At 43.5% G+C, this 18,860-nt stretch overlaps 1 protein-coding gene across 3 annotated transcripts in view; it reads left to right on the top strand.

The window, feature by feature from the left end:
- Nucleotides 1-18,860, top strand: part of SMOC2 (SPARC related modular calcium binding 2) — a 149,522-nt gene that overhangs the window by 32,190 nt on the left and 98,472 nt on the right. The gene's annotated exons all lie outside the window — the stretch shown is intronic.

Genomic DNA, 18,860 nt, shown 5'->3' with positions numbered 1-18,860 from the left:
CAGAGCTCGCCCCCGCGGTCGTAGCTTTCCCAGGCAGCTGAAAGGAAGGCGGCATGCAGAGTCGGTCACTGGAGTCCCGAGCAGCAGCTGTCCTTTCTCCTTTCCTTGTGGCACACCAGTGGCCCGAGGATGAGGAGGCGTGGTGTGCAGACTCTGTTGCTGAAGTGCAGAACAACAGCTGTCCCCGCTCCTTCCATGGTGGCAGCACCAGGGCTCTCTGTCTCTATCTCCCTGCTTCTCAGAGCCTAATATAGTCTGTTCTCTCTTAGGTGATGGCGATGGTTAAAAGCCAGTCAGGGGATGTGTTTCCCTCTTCCTCAGCTAGGGCATTTATCTAGACTCCTCTATTGTGTTCAGTTTTTGATTTATATTCATTTTTATCTCCTAAAAATACTCCCATGATCCTAAGGGGTTTCTATTTGCATGTTAGTCTCAGAGTGGCAGCGTGGAGGGGTGGGGGGCCGGTTGTTCCCAGGTAGTTTAAAGAAAACAAACAGAGCAATTAGCTAATTAGCATTTCAATATCGGTCTTTTAGTGTTGCCATGGGAACTAGGAAAGCCCTGACCACGTTTCTGGGGAATACCTGGAAACTATTCATAACAAATCCCTCCTCTATTTCTTTGATCGGGCTTAAGCCCGCATCAACTTACAGTCCTTGGCTTTTGAGGGCTACCTTCTTTTGGCATTTGTATACTTTCACTCAGGACTGAGGGTAATTCTATTGTTCTTTAGGAACCAAGTTGTAACTCCTTTGGCTAAAGGACACTTAGTCTTATTAAACAATTACCAAGTACTTAAACCTTTTCTATGGTACTTTAACTCAGAAACAGTTCTTAACACCTCACTGTATATCAGTCTCTAGCAAGTCTTCCTTAAAGTTAATTTTAGGTCCTCTGGTTTCTTAATTATTGTCCATGCACAAGAGGAGGCGGGTGACACTGTTGGGTCTGGTCTGGCGTCTGGGGGTGGCACTGGTCCTTTAACTCTGGTGACGTGGGTCCAGCCTTTTTCTTGGGTCCGTACCGCAGTGTGTGTGGTGAGTAGTACCTGGAAAGGTCCTTCGAATTTGGGGGTTAATGGAGTGGTAGTGTACCAGGACTTTATCAACACCCAATTCCCAGGACTGATGTGGGCATTGGCGTCCAGAGGGGAAGTTTGGGAGAGATACCCCTTCTTTCGGAGGCCTTCTAGGGATTTTCCTATGACCTCTAAATATTTCTGAGTTGCTGCCTCCCCTTCCAGATAATCTGCTGTACTGAAAGGGGTGATTAAAAAAAGGGAGTCCAAACATTATTTCATAGGGAGAGACCCCTATGTCAGACCGAGGTCTGGTTCTGCTGCACAAGAGAGCGAGAAGTAAACACCTGAGCCAATTCATCTTTGTTTCTTCAATTAATTTAGTTAACACATTTTTAAGAGTTCTATTCATCCTTTCCACTCTTCTAGAGCTTTAAGGATGCCATGGGGTGTGCAATCTCCACCTTACCCCCAGGACTTTTGTTACTTGATGTAAAGTTTGAGTGACAAAATGTGTACCTTGGGCTAAGTCAATGTTATTGACTAGCCCATATCATGGTATGATGTTTTCTAAGATTATTCATGCAACTTCCTGCGCAGTTTCCTTTTTGGTTGGGAAAGCCTCCACCCAGTGAGTGAGGTGATCCACGATCACTAGTAAATGTTTGTACTTTAATTTTCCCATGCAGGATCAACTTTTGGGCTTCTTTTATCAGGATAGCTGCTGCTGCTGCGATTACTTGCAGGCAATTTGGCCATCCTCTGGCTACTGGGTCTAGTAGTTTTGAGAGGTAGGCTATTGGCTTTTCTTTTTTTTTTTTTTTTTTATCTTTCCCACTTAAATACATTCTTAGGGCTTCTTTGAGCAACTCATTCATGTTCTTTTCTTGCCAGTCCTCTATCTTTTCTAGTTTTTGTCTAATATCGGGTCAGGATTTGGTGACAAACTAGACCTTTAAGAGGACTTGGCCCTCTGGGCTATCTGGGTCTATATTTGAATATAACTGGAATTTTCGTTTTAGTTGGTTAAGCCAAATTGCCGGGGTCTCATCCTTCTCCTCAGTACCATCAAAGGCCAATTTCGTGTTGCTTCCTCTAGGGATACTCTTTGATCCCTCTTATCATGAGGGACCTATAGTCTCTTATGTTTTGCCTACCTTCTTGTTGGCTGGGACTCCAGTTGGGGTCCACCAAGGGCATCCCCTGGTTCCCTGGGGGCCCCAATCCACCCTCTCTTTCCCATATCTTCACCCCTGCCGCTCAGATCATCTGGACCTTTCTCAGAAAGAACAGAATGCTTAGAATAGCTCAGGTCTCCCCAGGTACAAATACTCAGCCCTAGAAATTGGTCCAACTGGCTAGATATTCCAACGGGGTCTTCCACTAAATTTCTTAGCTCTTTCCCAAATCCCCGGACTTTGGAAACTGCCAAAGGTGCATCCACAAACCTAACTCCCCCAGCTGCTCTACCCACAGGAACCCCTCTAAGGGGAAAGAGCCCCTCCACCCTTGGTGCTTTGGATTGGGTGCCACAATAGGGCCCTTTTTCTAAGGCACCAAGCAGGGAAATAGTAGTGGAGAGAGACACTGGAGGCCAGGGGGCATGCCAGGTGATGAACCAACCCTGGGCAAAGGTGGCCTCAGCTCCCAAGTGGGAGGAGGCAAGGAAACTCCAGCTGGAGAAGGGGAAGAGGGAGTTGGGGAGATGGTTGAGGAAACTAAGGGAAGGGATGATGAAACAGAGGTGGGAAAATGGGGGAAAGAAATCAGGGACTTAATAGGAGGGGCTGAAGGACCAACTGGGGAAACTGTTGGGGAAGTAACAGGAGCAGAAGGGGACAGGCAATCGAGGGGGTCCCATTCCTTTATTTTTCTAGTCTCCCCCTCTCTATTCCCTTTGTCTTCCTCTCTATTTCTTTGTAACTTGCATATTCTCACAGTCTCATTATTTATAGAATTCTCCAGCCAGCAAGCTGCATGAGATAGTTGTTCTATATCAAGGCCCTCTCTTCTGATTACACATCCACTGATCTTGGGTTCCATACCACGGCCACTCTCCCCGTAATTCTAACTTCGGCCATACTTCCTATACTGTAAAGTATCATCTTACTCTTGTCTAAACCCTTCATAGTCTCCTGAGAATCCCATTAGTCTAACAGTTGCCCCAAGGGGCTGTTAGGTGGAATTCTCTTTGCTTTGGAAGGATTTGCTCCTTTACTATAACCTCTTCCCATTTTCAGGCCTCAAAAACAAAAAAAAATATATACCTTAAATGGTGCTTCTATCTAAAATGGAATATACTGACAGGCAGCTAAAGCGCATCTGACCCCTCCCAACTTCGTATTTTGAATCACTTGACTAAACTTAATCACTTTTAACTAAATTCCCCTCGTGGCACGTTACATTGTCTCTTGGCCAGGACAATCACTAGTCATACTCTTATCTATTGTCTTCTGTTCTTTTTCTCTTTGGCCTAAGTTTTGAACTCCTTGATGGACTTTCTAGCCTTGTACCCCTGCTAAGTCCTGCCCAAACTCTTACTTGGCCTTTTGCCTAACCTTCTTACTAGGCTTGGGAAGCTTGGTCTCCCTGCCGAGGTAAGGTCGAACGTCCTGCCGAGCCTTACACTCGAACTCCGGCCAAGCCCCCTTGCCTGACCCTACTAGGCTTGGGAAGCTTGGTCTCCCTGCCGAGGTAAGGTCGAACGTCCTGCCGAGCCTTACACTCGAACTCCGGCCAAGCCCCCTTGCCTGACCCTACTAGGCTTGGGAAGCTTGGTCTCCCTGCCGAGGTAAGGTCGAACGTCCTGCCGAGCCTTACACTCGAACTCCGGCCAAGCCCCCTTGCCTGACTCTCCTACTAGGCTTGGGAAGCTTGGTCTCCCTGCCGAGGTAAGGTCGAACGTCCTGCCGAGCCTTACACTCGAACTCCGGCCAAGCCCCCTTGCCTGACCCTACTAGGCTTGGGAAGCTTGGTCTCCCTGCCGAGGTAAGGTCGAACGTCCTGCCGAGCCTTACACTCGAACTCCGGCCAAGCCCCCTTGCCTGACCCTACTAGGCTTGGGAAGCTTGGTCTCCCTGCCGAGGTAAGGTCGAACGTCCTGCCGAGCCTTACACTCGAACTCCGGCCAAGCCCCCTTGCCTGACTCTCCTACTAGGTTTGGGAAGCTTGGTCTCCCTGCCGAGGTAAGGTCGAACGTCCTGCCGAGCCTTACACTTGAACTCCGGCCAAGCCCCCTTGCCTGACCCTACTAGGCTTGGGAAGCTTGGTCTCCCTGCCGAGGTAAGGTCGAACGTCCTGCCGAGCCTTACACTCGAACTCCGGCCAAGCCCCCTTGCCTGACCCTACTAGGCTTGGGAAGCTTGGTCTCCCTGCCGAGGTAAGGTCGAACGTCCTGCCGAGCCTTACACTCGAACTCCGGCCAAGCCCCCTTGCCTGACCCTACTAGGCTTGGGAAGCTTGGTCTCCCTGCCGAGGTAAGGTCGAACGTCCTGCCGAGCCTTACACTCGAACTCCGGCCAAGCCCCCTTGCCTGACCCTACTAGGCTTGGGAAGCTTGGTCTCCCTGCCGAGGTAAGGTCGAACGTCCTGCCGAGCCTTACACTCGAACTCCGGCCAAGCCCCCTTGCCTGACTCTCCTACTAGGCTTGGGAAGCTTGGTCTCCCTGCCGAGGTAAGGTCGAACGTCCTGCCGAGCCTTACACTCGAACTCCGGCCAAGCCCCCTTGCCTGACCCTACTAGGCTTGGGAAGCTTGGTCTCCCTGCCGAGGTAAGGTCGAACGTCCTGCCGAGCCTTACACTCGAACTCCGGCCAAGCCCCCTTGCCTGACCCTACTAGGCTTGGGAAGCTTGGTCTCCCTGCCGAGGTAAGGTCGAACGTCCTGCCGAGCCTTACACTCGAACTCCGGCCAAGCCCCCTTGCCTGACTCTCCTACTAGGCTTGGGAAGCTTGGTCTCCCTGCCGAGGTAAGGTCGAACGTCCTGCCGAGCCTTACACTCGAACTCCGGCCAAGCCCCCTTGCCTGACTCTCCTACTAGGCTTGGGAAGCTTGGTCTCCCTGCCGAGGTAAGGTCGAACGTCCTGCCGAGCCTTACACTCGAACTCCGGCCAAGCCCCCTTGCCTGACCCTACTAGGCTTGGGAAGCTTGGTCTCCCTGCCGAGGTAAGGTCGAACGTCCTGCCGAGCCTTACACTCGAACTCCGGCCAAGCCCCCTTGCCTGACCCTACTAGGCTTGGGAAGCTTGGTCTCCCTGCCGAGGTAAGGTCGAACGTCCTGCCGAGCCTTACACTCGAACTCCGGCCAAGCTCCCTTGCCTGACTCTCCTACTAGGCTTGGGAAGCTTGGTCTCCCTGCCGAGGTAAGGTCGAACGTCCTGCCGAGCCTTACACTCGAACTCCGGCCAAGCCCCCTTGCCTGACCCTACTAGGCTTGGGAAGCTTGGTCTCCCTGCCGAGGTAAGGTCGAACGTCCTGCCGAGCCTTACACTCGAACTCCGGCCAAGCCCCCTTGCCTGACTCTCCTACTAGGCTTGGGAAGCTTGGTCTCCCTGCCGAGGTAAGGTCGAACGTCCTGCCGAGCCTTACACTCGAACTCCGGCCAAGCCCCCTTGCCTGACCCTACTAGGCTTGGGAAGCTTGGTCTCCCTGCTGAGGTAAGGTCGAACGTCCTGCCGAGCCTTACACTCGAACTCCGGCCAAGCCCCCTTGCCTTACTCTCCTACTAGACTTAGCTTCCTTGCCTTCCTGCCTTTCTCCTTACTTGGGTTATTGCCTGCTCTGACGGGGACATCCTGCCCTGCCTTCCAGGGCCATTCCCCTATCTGCTCTGACGGGTACCTCCATCCTTGCCTGCCATGGACATCCTACCTGCCCTGTTATCCTGTCCTGCCTGCTGGGGACATGCCCTCTTGCTGCTCCTGCTTGCTAGGACATCCCGCCCTACATGCCCTGTTATCCTCTCCTGCCTGGCGGGGACATGCCCTCTGCCCGGTGGGGACATGACGCTCCTTTCTGCTTGGACATCCCACCTGCCCTGTTTTCCTGTCCTGCCTGGCAGGGACATGCCTTTTGCCTGTCGGGGACATGCTTTCTGTCTGCCAGGTACATGCCCTCTACCTGCCAGGTACATGTCACTCCTGCCTGCTAGGACACCCTGCCCTACCTGCCAGGGACATCCCACCTGCTGTCCTATCCCATCCTGCCGGCGCCGGGGATATGTCCTCTAGGACCTCCACATCCCACCTGCCCTGCTGGGGATATTCCCCTTGCCCTGATTGCCAGGGACTTACTTTGCCCATAGGGCACCTCCACACGCTCGGAGGAGGGCCTGCTTTACTTCTAAGGAGACGCCTCAGTCGCTCCTCTATTCCACTCGCTTCCCCCCGTTCCCGGCCGGCCCCTTCGCAGGAGTCCGGAAACGCGGGTACTAGCGGGTCCCTCTCACTTCGGGGGTCCGAGCTGCCGGCCCCCGTCTCACTCACTCACTCATTCGCTCGTCTCCCGGTTTTTCTTACCCATCCGATGCTCCTCTGCGTTGCTCGTCTCACGCGGATCCTAGGGTCCGAAGGTAGCCAGCAACTCCCGAGGGTCCCTCGAAGCAGATGGTTGAGCTGTTCAGCTGTCCGGGGGTCCTCTTCGGGCGTGGCTATCCCGGACGAGCCCCCAAATTGAAATGAACAGGGCTAATGCCTTTATTAATGTTCAGCTCTTTATTAAAAAGATCAGCTGGGCAGGGGGCTCGACGCAGAGCTCGCCCCCGCGGTCGTAGCTTTCCCAGGCAGCTGAAAGGAAGGCGGCATGCAGAGTCGGTCACTGGAGTCCCGAGCAGCAGCTGTCCTTTCTCCTTTCCTTGTGGCACACCAGTGGCCCGAGGATGAGGAGGCGTGGTGTGCAGACTCTGTTGCTGAAGTGCAGAACAACAGCTGTCCCCGCTCCTTCCATGGTGGCAGCACCAGGGCTCTCTGTCTCTATCTCCCTGCTTCTCAGAGCCTAATATAGTCTGTTCTCTCTTAGGTGATGGCGATGGTTAAAAGCCAGTCAGGGGATGTGTTTCCCTCTTCCTCAGCTAGGGCATTTATCTAGACTCCTCTATTGTGTTCAGTTTTTGATTTATATTCATTTTTATCTCCTAAAAATACTCCCATGATCCTAAGGGGTTTCTATTTGCATGTTAGTCTCAGAGTGGCAGCGTGGAGGGGTGGGGGGCCGGTTGTTCCCAGGTAGTTTAAAGAAAACAAACAGAGCAATTAGCTAATTAGCATTTCAATATCGGTCTTTTAGTGTTGCCATGGGAACTAGGAAAGCCCTGACCACGTTTCTGGGGAATACCTGGAAACTATTCATAACAAGCACGCTGGCCAAAGCGGGTGTCAGGTTGTATTCTGACTTTGCCAGTGGTCTTCCTTTTGTATCATTGTGTGTATTTTTGTCTTTTGTTTTCCCTTTTCCCAATAAATTGTATTTCTGACTTGGAGTCTCTCACTGGTTTTGCTTTCAAACCAGAAGAGCAGATGACAGGGAAAAAAGATTAAGTTTTTTAAAAACAGCACCACTATTTCTTTTCTTCCTCCCATGTCAGTGAGATGTGGTCAAAACTAGCCAAACGACTGCCGGCTTTCCAGGCCACTCCATGCAACAAAGCTGTGGCTGAGGCTACTCTATTTGACTAAAAAGACAAAGTAAGACTTGTGAAAGCCGGATTCCATGCTACAAGGAAGGCAACAACTTGTAACATTGGGAGGAAAAGGATTTGGAATTGGTATGATGGGTCTGCCTGTTACAAGGGGATGGGCTCTCTCAAATATTCTTCCAAATGCTATAATTTGTGCAAAACCATATCAGGGAGCCATTTTTCACAGTGAAATAGGAAAATATTTCATAGGTGCCACATTTGCCTATGGTCAATTCCACTGCATAAAAACATATCTGTAACATGAGATAATTATAGGCTTCCAACAAAAATAATCAGAGATGAAAAGATTCTCTGATTTTTCAAGTATAACTAGAAACCACAAATGCAAAATATTGCATCAGAGACTTCAGACTGCAGAAATCTTCACTCTTGAGCTGTAAAAATATGATGTTTATATAAGCTCTTGATAAGAGCTGAAACTTGCTGGGCCTTAATTCTTTCATTTTGTGGGGTGAGAGAAAATATTATTAAAATGAAATACCTGTTCTTTAGAGGTCAGGGGTTCTTTATCTGTTGTATTTTCAAAGTACTTACAAGCATTTTCTTATCACAAATACAGCGTCTAGGCTTCCTCCATCGTGCAAAAATTAATTCTGATTGCATAACATTAAAAAACCCCAAACGCTACAAAATCTTTGATGTGGGTGATTTTTATTAAAAAGGATCTCAATAAATTGTTATAGTCTTATTCTATGTGTTCTCAGGTCCACTATGCTTAAAACCAGCATTTTTATTTTTATTTTTGAAGTGCAGTAGTCTCTTCTATTGTCGATTCTTCGTCTACAATACAGTATGTGTGACTGTCATTACAGCCTTTTTGGGGATTTTTTTTTTTTTTTTTGGTATTGCACCAACTGTTGTGAGGTCTTTGCTCATGGAACTCAAATGGAAGCTCTTCAAATTCTCCTCCATTTGGTTTGTCATCCGTAATAATTCCTTATGCTATCAAGAAATCTCACATATTTGGGTCTGTGGTGGAAAGGGAGTAATGGGTTGTACTGCTAGTATGACAATTTAACATTCCTAGGACTACTGGGTGATCTTTTATGACGGATTTTGAAGCTACTGGCCAACTGGTATGTAGAAGGCAAAGAACTGCAAGGAAAAGTTCTGACAAAGAAAGCAGAGGCCACTTAAAATCTGAAACAGAACTTGAAAAAATTCTTTTATGTCTGGTTTGGATCATGGTTTGTTGACCCCTTTTATCCACTGTTAGATGCACACAAAATTTTGTCTTTCATATTTTTTTCTTTTGAAACAATCCTCATCATAATTAGAAATAAATGGCTTCCTAATGACTTTTTTTCCTTGGAAAACAATGGTTTAAATTAAAGGAAAAATGGTTTTGCCCAACATACAAACAAACATACAAGAGTTCCATAAAACTCCAAACTTAAGAGGAAATAGAACTGCCAGTGGTTTGAGAAAAAAGCTTAAGGTTCTTGTGTCCCTGTGGAAAGTGTTTTTTTTTTTTTATTAGACTAGATTGGTAAACCCTTGTATATTCTAAATGTGTACTATTATACCCTTTCCTTTTAGCATGATTCCTCTTTTTAAAGATGACAGTATTTAAACCTATCAACATGTTATTTTAAGATCAGCAGTTTAGCAAGAGCAAAATCTGCCTCCCAGACTCAGCTGCCTGCCTTCTTTCCCAAATACTTTGTTCTGAAGGAGCTGATGGCAGTGATAAATGTAAGAGAGTGAGAGCTCTGCAGTTATTGTTAGCAAGTCAGCTTTATGGCTTGGGGATTAGACCTTTGATGTCTTATCAAGTTTCTGCCCTGCGTGAATCAGTTGCTTACTTGATTTAAATTATAAAAAGAAATGCTCTGTTGTGATATTGTCTCATACTGTGTCTTCGTTATTTGAGATGCCTCTGTGTTCATTAGTTCCCTAGGAAGAGAAGGCAACCAGCCATATGGAGAGTGGCCAGTTGCCTGCCGATCGTGATAGGCACTAAATAGAGTTGCATAGAAATTCAGATATAGGAAAGCCCTGTTTAGCTGAGCCTTTCTGTCCCCCACAAAGGGAGATTGTTCCCTACAAGTCTGCAATGCAACATCCAGCACTGTATCACTTTAGCTTTTGAGGGGGGTCCCTCTATTCGTTTAATAAATGATTTCCTTTTCACAGAGGTAAGTGCTTCTTATGAAGTTTTTTTTTTTTTTTTTTGACATCCCTCAGTGTAATTGCATCTGGAGTGCTGCTTCAGCGTGTGGTGGGGGGAGAGCAAAGGTGAGCAAAGGAAAGGAAGTCCCCCTTTCATGATTCCAGGAAAAATGATACCTTACACTGGAAATGACCATTTAGAAGCTCATTTTCAGAGTTTCGTGTGTCCTGTCTGCTAGATATTTCTGGAATTTGTGACAGAGGTTTAACCTAAAGCTTCTTTTTTTGAGTTATAGGTCATTGTCTTTAATTTTATTGGTTTAAGCTACTTCAGACACTTTAAATGGTGTGTACTGATATTCTTTAATCCTAAAACAAACCTCTCAAATATAGAAATGTTGATCTCACTTAGATTTTATTTGTATTTTAAAATAGCTTTTCAATATTTTGGAAGCCAAAGTATTTTTCAAACAAATAGCCTTTAAACATCACTAAGAAGTAAAACTTGTCTATTTTCCAAAGTTGTTGCTGAGGTTATGAAAGATACCAGCCAAACAGAGTAACTGTGTCTCAAGAAACTGGCTAACATCATGGTTGTGCTAGCCCACTTGTACTCCTAAAGCTGGGTCAGTACTTATGAAAAGCTTAAGTAAACTAGAGGATAATTCAATACATAGACAATGCATCCCACTGTTTCTCTGTTTATTTTCTCTCTGTGTGACTTCTGGCAACTGAGAAGAAACACTATAAATGACAGCAACCCGCCAAAGAAAAGATTATGAATAACAATACCACAAGAATGAAGGGCATGAAGTTACCACTGACCTGGGACAAATGCAGAGCAGTGGACACATGACACAGCCAGCAACTAGTGGATTGTAGTAGATGCAGAACAGAATACCTTCAGATTAGAAAACCTTTCAATTTGAGTTTCAACTTAAATTTATGCTAGTTTGTCCTGTCTCTGGTAACTAAAGGTCTTTATGTCTGTAGGTTTTTGACTCTGTTGAACCTGTATACTTTGCTGGTAATACTCTGAAACCAAGAGAAGTGATGCCACTAGACACTGACAAAATGAAAAGGCTGAGCTCTCTCTTAGAGTTACATGTACATAGAGATAGTGCTAGCTTGTTTTAAGCACTGTACAAGTCTGTCATGCTTTCTATCCCAATCTAACATTCAGTTTTCAGGCAATTCATACCATAAGTTTCAATACTCTTAACTTTCTGGATGCTATAAAATGAAAAAAAACCCAGCTGTTTATGTTAAAGTGAAGTTAAAAACAACTATAATAAAAATCACAGAAAGATTTTTCTTACCCCTGAGAAGTTAGGTAACCTGTTTTTTGGAAGAAAAGAAAAGGTTACAGATCATTTGCCCTTAAATATGTTAGCTGTTTTCTTCTAAAGTGAATACGCTAGGATCAGTTTGCAAAAATAAGGGGTTTCATGAAATATGAAGAAGTCCTCATCTTGGAAATTAATGAATTTAGTCAGATAAAGTGTGTTTTAGGGTTGCTTATAGTATTTATCATGTCTTGAAAATAAAGACCATTATTTTATTTTTAGTTGTATGGGGTCAGTGCCAAAACATTTTTCATACATTGTTTCTGGTGCTCAGATTTTGCAGCTTCTGGCATGACTCATTTGAAGTGAGTGCTTTATGCTTGAAAAGACCGTACTATAGAAGCATTCAAATTAATCAGGGAAATGTCCTTCTGAAAGGGTGATTCACCATGCCTGAGTGCTACTCAGTTGGAGCCGAAGCCTGCTTCTGTTGGTGTCTGTATATTTACATTACTAGGAATGGAACCAGATCCTAGAATTAAGCTACGAAGAGAATAGACCTTCAAGAGGTATGGTTTCACTACCTTTGAGTTTCTTTTTAAGACATAGAGAGGAAAAAAGAGTAGATTTGGACTTCTTGTTCTTGTAGCATTTTCTGGCATTCATGTGGCATTTCTTGAAAGCAAGAAAGAATGTATGTCATGGTTTGCTTCAGTTTCAGCCTAATCCTTTTTAGTTTACATGGTTGCACAACTGAGATATTCTGCCTTTTTTAGTAATTTGTGAAGCAGCAGTAAAAAGAAATGATGGATGTGCTGACATTCACCCCCCCCACCCAATCCCTCCATCAATACAGCAAAGTAGAGGTCACTTTAAAAAAACACCTGTTAAAGCAATAAACATTTAAAAAATAACATGCCAAAACAAAACATATCAATCATAACCCTGTTTAATAATTTTCTGTGCTGGTTGTAACAAGAGGAGACTGTAGTTTTGGCAATGAGGCTCCAAAAGCTTTACTGCATTCCAAGCACTGCAGGAGTAAATTACAACACTGTTCTAATTGATATGCAGGCAACTTGGAGCTGACTTTAAGTACTAATACTGGGTGATTAAAAAAAAAAAGCAACAGCCAAACACCACCACAACACAAAAAACAAAACCCAACAAACCCAAACTCCAACTTCCCACTCAATGAAATTGCATACTCTAGCTGTTTATTTCAACCATCCTGGATAAATTTTATAGGGAAAGAGACTATACATAAGTTATATATAAAAAGTTTCATGAAATATAATGAAGCAAAGGTAGTGGTGCTGGGGGGTGTCTGTGTGCAAAGGTTTAACATGGCCCTTTTCAATAAAACAGTGTCTCAGCAGGCATTAGAGACAGTTCTGCCTCCTGTGTGCCCCTGCAAATGCACAACCTATAGAGACCTTTGATAAAGTTATTTTTGAAACCTAGAGCCCACCTCTATTTCAGTTGTGTGAAACCTGGGACTTTGAGAGTTTGTTGCCCTTTGATTTTTTTGAGACTATGGGATAGGTTATTCTCATTACAGGAGAGTTAGTTTATCAGACTCTCCAGCTCATAAGGTAGAAGGGATGTTTTTAGGACATGATCTGTCTTTTCCAGGGCAGGTGAAGCTTATCCTAAAGCTGCCAATTTCTAGTTTTTGTAGTCTACACAATTAGTTCCACACTATGACACCATGATCATGGCTTGCTACCCTGGAGAGTGCTGCACTCTTGTGGCTGGGTCACTAATTTTTTGCAAAAACAGGGATAAATAAAGAACAAATATTCATTTTTTCTCAAGTTTGAGATAACTTAATTGAAATCATTGAAATCAATAATCTGCTCGCTTGTCTGATAGGGGAATATAATGGGAACATTCTGATGCACACCAAGAACCCTTGAGAAGAGACAGAAATGTTTTGATGAGATTCTTTGTTTTAAGTGCAAATGGCCTTGCCCACTGTAATAGCAAGCACGGGCGTGTTCTGGCTCACCAGAATCATATCTGATTAGTCTCAGAATTGCAGAATGGGTCAGGTTGGAAGGGACCACAGTGGGTCATCTGGTCCAGCCTTGCTGTTCAAGCAGGGTTCTCCTAGAGTACTCTGCACAGGATTGCATCCAGATGCTTCTCAAATATTTATCTCCAATGAAGGAAACTCCACAACCTCTCTGGACAATCTGTTCCAGTGCTCAGTCCCCCACACCATGAAGTTCTTCCTTATGTTCAGGTGGAACTTTCTGTGCATTACTTTCTGCCCATTTCCTCTTGTCCTATTTCTTGACACCCACCTTTAGGTATATATACACATGAATGAGGTCTCCTTGGCATTCATTTTTTCTTAAGGCTGCACAGGCCCAATGTGTGATGGCTTCTGTGTAAATTCCTCCATGCAAGCTTAACCTTAATGGTGATGTCCTGTATGTTTGTAAACAAAAGGAGGTCACAATTTCAAGTACACAGCTCTGGGTTTGTCATGGAACAGTCATTAAGGACTGTTTTGCTTCAGTGGGACAGCACAAGATGAACGAATCTGTTTAAGATTGGTTGAGTACAGCAGTTATACAGAGCAGATATTTTGAAGGTATCTTCTGGTACTGTCCTAAATAACAGGGATAAGGAGAACTTAAGTTTTCCATCCATTTTAGTGCTAGGGCTGAATGCTTTCCCATGGCATTGGAATGAGAGTAGAGTTTGTTCTGTAAATTTACTTTAGAATCATAGAATATGAGTTGGAAGGGACCCATGAAGATCACGTTCTACTTCATTCCTTGGGAGAATAAAGAAATAAACATTGAAAAAATTAGTGGTGTTTCAGTGAAGCAGACTGAGACAGACTAGCTGATTGGAATGCTCTCTAAGTCAGAGTGTAGCATGGATATTTAAACATCATTCCTTTTTCTGAAATACACATGGGAATATGACTTTACAGATTATAACTTGCATATGTATGCAGACACACAACATGCACACACACACACACACACACACGTGTTGTTGTTGTCTAACTCATTTTTCCATTGTAGACAAGCCCAGAGGGAACAAAATATTCTTAGCTTGGAGATTTCCACATCTGCCTGTCACGCAGCTATCAGACAGAAACAGCATGACTACATAAATCACTGTAAATCAGCACATTTTTCACCAGCACAAAGCTCTCAGCACAGAGCCACTTTAGAGTGCACTGCTCCATAGTTTGTATGCAGACCTCCCATGCCAGCAGCAGGGAAGTCAGACCATTATATTTAACATCTCACAGTAACCAGATGCAGAATAAAGAAATTGCCTTTCAATACTGTACTCTGCAGTAGGCTTTTCCAAGCAAATCAGTGATGTCTAGCATCCATCTTCTCTCTTCTTGTTTTTCAGGCCCTTTTGGCCTTCAGCCCTCCAAGATGAGGTGTTAGTCTCCTGTTTTATGACCAATCTTGAACTGTATTTTAGATTCTGAAAGTAGCATTCATTTGGTCAAAGGGAAAATCTGTATATCAGTTATAAGGGGTCCACAAAAAAAAAAAAACAAAAAACAAAAAACAAAACAAAACAAAACAAAAAAAACCAAAACAACAAAAAAAAAAGCCCTGTTGTGAATGTGCTTAAATACCTAGTGTCAGTGGAGGATATATAGGTACAGTCAAAATTGAAGGAATCTGTAAATTGCAGAAAGATTAGTTAAAAACCTCTGATGAGCTATCCAAATCCATGGAATTTAATGTCTGTCTTTTCACAGTCCACAGACTCCAAGCTGGTGTTACAGAAAAGAATGAAGGCTTCTATCCACAGACAGAAAATGTGGTTTCCTGGTCTTCAGCTTTATTAAGAAAACTTACATTAGGGCAAATTAAAAATAGTTTAGCAAGGTTATGAGTTATGCTTTATATGCAGCCTGTTTGTGTTGAGGAGGTCTCTACAGGACTGCAAGTATTAGAGACAAGCTGGCCCATATTTAAGGAAAAAACAAAAAAAAAAGGGGAAAACAGTCCTGCCTTGCTCAGATTAATCAAACAAAAGAAAACAGTCAAACAAAAGAAAATCCACAGCTGTGCACTATATTATGAAATGTAGAGTAAAGCATTTCCCATTACTGTTTAAGAGGCCTTGAGCCAGAGTCAATAATTAATCTTTTTACCTCAGCCTAAGTGTATCTGTTGTCAGCTTTTCTTCCATTGCAGAGAAATGCTGGTGCTCTGCATGGCCAGACTATAACACTGCTCTTGACTCTTCTGCTTTCTTGGGCTGGCTGTTCTGCTTGCAGGTGTATCCAGTTGTTGGCTCTCTAGCCAAGCACCATTTTTCTCACCTTATACTCTGTCATCTGCTAAGAAGCAAGGAGAATTTCTCTGAACTACAGAGGGTGAGGGTCACAGATCTGTGCACCAGAAATGCAAAGGTGTGCATGCGACTCAGTTTTATCTGAAGACCTTTTCTGCCCTTGCAATGATGTAGCTGCAGGATGTAGACCAGAGGGAATAGCACTGAATCCCTGTGTAAGAGTGAGCATAAGGTAAAGATATGTGTTACACCATAGCAGTGAGCAAGGTTATATGTGCACAATATTTTGATAAATAGTTTAATAGCACAGTAAGGAAAACATCAATTTCCTATTCTTAAGGTACTGGAAAAACTTTCTCATTGACTGCAACACATTGCTTGTGGTTGAAGAAATAAGCATCCTGACTGTCCGTAGCCTAGATGTGGCACCAGTGACAAAAACGATGGGGAAAGATAAATCAGAGCAGAAAACATCAAAAAAACAGAGCAGAAATATTTTCCTCCAATTTAAGCAAGGTTTCATGTGTCTACTACTTCATACTCTGATAAAAGATCACTGGGATCATCAGTGATACATTTCATCCAGCATTAAATTCTTTGAAATGTGAGACAGTGAAGGAAAACACTGGAATTCCATAATGGCAGAAATATATGACAGTAAATGATATTTCAGAAATGTTTATACCTGTCAAATGGGTACACATATCTAGTAACTTTAATGATTAATTTTTATTAATTGAGCTAAACCTAAAATCAAACATTTTTCTGCTATAGCCCCATTATCATTATTTCTTCTCAGAAATACTACATGAGAATTTAAAGCAGTGCCTCATACAGAATAGTAAGTCCTTTGAAAGCTGGGTCTTGTCAGATGTAGTGCTTTGGAAAGGCTGAAATGAATGATACTGAAATGTAAAGGAGAATATAAGTTACAGCGATTCTAGCTGAGTCGTGACTCCTAATGTGTGGAATAATTTTTAGTTGAAACCAATTTTTTGAAACATGACTAGGCTGGTTTCTGTGTCATCAGGGAAAGAACACCTCTCAATTAAATGTGTTTTGCTTTTTAATAAGGTTTCACCATAATTGTCCACTTTCTGCTGGTTGATCAAAATAATTTCATCTCAGGTTGGTCAGCTATTGTTGGCCTAATTTCAGGCGTTACCAGCATTCAACAGAAATGCTGCTTTAAGCTTGTCTTTCAGTGAATCATGTGTTTGTACAATAACACATTTGTTTGTTAAATGAATTCAAAGACAGACATAAATGAACCAGTACTGAGAGTGAGTCACTTTCTGGTCTGTATTGAACCATTTTTCTCTCTCTCTAAACTATTTTAATCAAAATCCATCCTGTCCTATAGGACAAAAGCTTTGTCCTATTTTAATCAAAAGGACTATTTTCATAGGAAAGGAGAGCTCTAAGATGTGCACTATTGTGATCCCAGCTTTTCTGTCACTGACTATGCTTGTTCCTGTTTGCACAAGTAGCAAATATTATGAGAAATTCTATAGCCCATTCTTGTTTCAGCATTAGTTTTTGATGTGTTCATCAATTCCTTTGGCTATGTGAGCAAGTAATACTGATTTTGATTTGTACCATTCTATACTGCTGTAGTAAAGATGACAATGAAGTATCTTCCAAAAGCCAATCACATACTTTCTGTATGTTTTTTTTTTCCAAATACATTTTCTAGTCTCTCTTTCATGCTGTCTTTCCTTAAAATTGCTTGCCTTTTTGTCCTTCCTGCTCTTAAATCCCTCAGTTACACTAGGTTGGTGGAAATTGTTTAAATGTACAATCCAAATTCTCTAATGAGGTTTGGCTAACCAGTAATCTATTCAAGTGGTTTTGTCTTCATCCTCTGCTTTTGCAGGTTGCTTGAATATCTTTGAACCCTTAATTTGCCCTAATCTCCTCTAAGGCTTTGAAATAATCAAATACTTAAATAAAACTCTTTGGATAAATGCCCTTTAAAATACAGCTTTATCTGTGAATTGTCATACTCTCAAGGGAGTGGATTTTGTTCCTCAAACAATTAAGGGGATTTTCTGTCCACAGTGTTACTGTCAGGCATACCCATCTTAACTCCTGCAACAGTTCAAAACAGAACAAATGAGGAAACTCTGGGGGAAAAAAATGGTACAGGGGTTAGACTGCTGCTGTGTGTGATTTTCTTCTGGTGCCTGGGTTCAGTCCTCTGATCTGCTGCATGTTTTTCTGTGGGTCACAAAGCTTTCCCGTGCTTTTGAAAACTAGTTTTCTGCTCAACAGGGATGTTGCTGAGGATAAGTTAAGGGTGGAAAAGTACCTAGCCATTACAGAGGGGTAGTCTTCTACACACAGAAAGGCTGTATTCTCTACTTCGCAGAATAGAAAGAGGGAAATCACTTGACTTGCCATCACCAATCCTCAGGGGAAGTTGGAGGCAAAGCAGAGGACTGGATCCATTTTTGTTTGCCAGGGGCCCCATAGGGTCCATTTTTCATTGAGAAATCCTTTTCATAGTCTTAAGTAGGCCTAATCTCAGAGTCCTGCAGATGCCTCCCAGGCAAGAAAGGGAAGCTAGGATGACCTCACAGGGCTCCCACAGTGCAGCTCATCAGGGCACCCAGGCAAGCCCTGGAGACCAACATGGTTTGGAGGTTGTTCAGAGCCATGGATGTCTGTCTTCACTGTTACTCATTGTGCAGGTAAAGGGAGATGACTTCAGTTGTTCTCTCTTTCCACTCAGCTCACCTAATCATTAATTTCTGTCGGCAAGAAGGAGCTGCAAAATAACACCAACATGGGGAGCAAGGAAAAGCTGTCCTCCATTTTTGGAACTCTATGGCTTGATTCCTTGGAGAAAGAGTTGGGGTTTGTGTGTAATTTGTGAGTAATTTGCTTCTGAAGTTAATTATTCCTAAAAGTGAAAAATTGCTCAAAAACATTGGGAAAAGAAAGCTTTCCTATTTATCTTAGTGTGCCACTAAAATATAAAAATTATGGTAAAAGTCCAACCATATGACTACTATTTTAAAGTGATACATTTGAGATAATCTCTCAATTTTCATGCAGACTCTCCAGAAAGATATCTGTATTTCTTCACATTAAATGATAGGAAATGGAAATAGACCACAGTTTTAAGTATGAGGATTATGGAGATTTATAACTCTCTTTATATATTTCTTATGTGTAACAAAATTCAGGGGAATTATATGTAGCAAATTTTTAAAAAATTTTTAATCCCAGATACTCCTCTTTGTGCTCTCTTTTTTTTTTCCCTTGAAATTTTCCTCCTCCTAATTTCATTTCTCATCTGAAGTTCAAAATTTTCTCTGCTTGAGGTTTGTAATGATGAATTAGAACCAATGAAAACAGGGCTTTAGCTGGATGCAGATCTTTTCTTGGGCACCTCATGATGCTTAGGACAATGATTACCTCCTGGTAGCTGTATGCCTTGCTTAGTTTTGTGCTC

The sequence above is a fragment of the Vidua macroura genome, chromosome 3, assembly GCF_024509145.1.
Source record: "Vidua macroura isolate BioBank_ID:100142 chromosome 3, ASM2450914v1, whole genome shotgun sequence".
In the NCBI taxonomy this organism is placed as follows: Eukaryota; Metazoa; Chordata; class Aves; order Passeriformes; family Viduidae; genus Vidua; species Vidua macroura.
Note: the sequence above shows the minus strand (reverse complement) of the source record. Positions and strands in the feature narration are given on the sequence as shown.